Raw genomic sequence first — 2,511 nt, 5'->3', positions numbered from 1 at the left:
AATTGGCTTCTACCTCACAGTTTTTTTTTTTGCCTTCCTCTGGATCAACTTGTAGGATGACAGGCCGAACTGGATGGGTCTCGCACAGCGCGCCATCGCTGCTGAGGTGGGACGCAGTAAGACAGTCATTTGGAATTTCTTAAATGATCCTGATGGTTATGGAACAAAAAAGTCAAGTGGAAGACCCAAAAAAATGTCACCAGCACTGAGCCGGAGGATCCAATTGGCTCTCCGTCAAGACACTGGACGATCCTCAACCCAAATTAAGGCCCTTACTGGTGCTGACTGCAGCCCCATAACCATCAGACGGCATCTGAGACTGAAGGGCTTCAAAAACTAAAAACGTCTTCAAAGACCTCGTCTCCTTGAACGCCACAGAACTGCTCGTTTGGACTTTGCAAGAGAGCACCAAACATGGGACATTCAAAAGGGGAAGAAAGTTTTATTCTCTGATGAGAAAAAATGTAACCTTGATGGTCCTGATGGTTTCCAACGTTACTGGCATGACAAGCAGATCCCACCTGAGATGTTTTCTACGTGCCACAGTGGGGGGGGCATAATGGTCTGGGGTGCTTTTTCCTTCAGTGGAACAATGGAGCTTCAGGAAGTGCAGGGGCGTCAAACGGCCGCCGGCTATGTCCAGATGTTGCAGAGAGCATTCCTCATGACTGAGGGCCCTCGTCTGTGTGGTAACAGGACAATGCTTCAGTACACAATGCCCGCAGGACAAGGGACTTCTTCCAGGAGAATAACATCACTCTTTTGGCCCATCCTGCGTGTTCCCCTGATCTAAATCCAGTTGAGAACCTTTGGGGATGGATGGCAAGGGAAGTTTACAAAAATGGACAACAGTTCCAGACAGTAGATGGCCTTCGTGCGGCCGTCTTCACCACTTGGAGAAATGTTCCCTCTCACCTCATGGAAACGCTTGCATCAAGCAAGACGAAACAATAGCGGCGGAGCTACTCATTACTGAGCTCATGTTTGGAAGTTGGATTTCTGTTTTGGGGGGGGGGGTTTAGTTTTTTTTTGGAGGTGTGGTCCTAAACTTTTGATCAGCTGAAAAACAGCCTGTTTCAGTTTATTCGTTGTTTTCATTAAATTGGATGCTCAAAAAATGTTTTGTCTCACTCCCATCTCTTCTTGTTGCATGTTGAAGCTCTACTTGGAACCTTGTTAAGATCCAGCCGTGCTAAATAGGATTTCTTGCCATTTTTCAAGTGGTCTTAAACTTTTGATCAGGACTGTATATGATAGGTTGATCTAATGACTGGTCGATAATCATGTCGAGATGCACATCATGTCATGTGGGGGCTGGCATGGATACCGGGTGACCAGCCACAGAGGACGGCGCCATATTTAAAACAGCAAACCACAGGCCTTGGTAAATTAATTGTTATACCGCTTTTCTGCTTGGTCTCATTGTGCAGCATACTCAGGGCTGGGTTATCGGATTGCCCTGCTGACTTTCGAAACTAAGCTGCATACCCAGCTCTGCTACATTTCTTTTGCCCATCCCTGACTTCCCGTGTTACATCTCAGCCCTGGTACTCCTGTGGTGTCCTGGAGCAAGGGTACTTTGGAGTAGGGCTGCAGTAAACGATTATTTTAGAAATCGAGTATTCTATCGATTATTTTTACGATTAATCGAGTAATCTAATAACAAAAAATGTATTAATAGACTGTTTTCCTTTATAAAAACTCATCAGACCCCCTGCCTACTTTATAGTCCCCAAGATCCTTCGTTTCCCCCTGTGTGATCAACCCAAGTGCTTCAGTTCCCCCCAGTGCCATCGGCTCCACTATCCCCCAGTGCCATCAGCTCCGTTCCCCCAGAGCCATAAGCTCTCCCCCTTGTACCAGCAGCTCTTCCCCCTTGTGCCAGCCGCTCTCCACCCTTGTGCCAGCATATCTCCCCCCTTGTGCCAGCAGCTCTACCTTCCTTGTGCCAGCAGCTCTACCCCCCTTGTGCCAGCAGCTCTACCCCTTTGTGCCGGCAGCTCTTCCCCCCCCCCCCCCCTTGTTCCAGCAGCTCTTCCCCCCTTGTTCCAGCAGCTCTTCCCCCCTTGTGCCAGCAGCTCTCCACCCTTGTGCCAGCAGCTCTTCCCCCCTTGTGCCAGCAGCTCTTCCCCCCTTGTGCCAGCAGCTCTTCCCCCCTTGTGCCAGCAGCTCTCCACCCTTGTGCCAGCAGCTCTTCCCCCCTTGTGCCAGCAGCTCTTCCCCCCTTGTGCCAGCAGCTCTTCCCCCCTTGTGCCAGCAGCTCTCCACCCTTGTGCCAGCAGCTCTCCACCCTTGTGCCAGCAGCTCTTCCCCCCTTGTGCCAGCAGCTCTTCCCCCCTTGTGCCAGCAGCTCTTCCCCCCTTGTGCCAGCAGCTCTCCACCCTTGTGCCAGCAGCTCTCCACCCTTGTGCCAGCAGCTCTCCACCCTTGTGCCAGCAGCTCTCCACCCTTGTGCCAGCAGCTCTCCACCCTTGTGCCAGCAGCTCTCCACCCTTGTGCCAGCAGCTCTCC

Source organism: Bufo gargarizans, chromosome 9, assembly GCF_014858855.1.
Source record: "Bufo gargarizans isolate SCDJY-AF-19 chromosome 9, ASM1485885v1, whole genome shotgun sequence".
Taxonomy (NCBI): domain Eukaryota; kingdom Metazoa; phylum Chordata; class Amphibia; order Anura; family Bufonidae; genus Bufo; species Bufo gargarizans.
The sequence above is the reverse complement of the archived record's forward strand: the minus strand, read 5'-3'. Positions refer to the sequence as shown.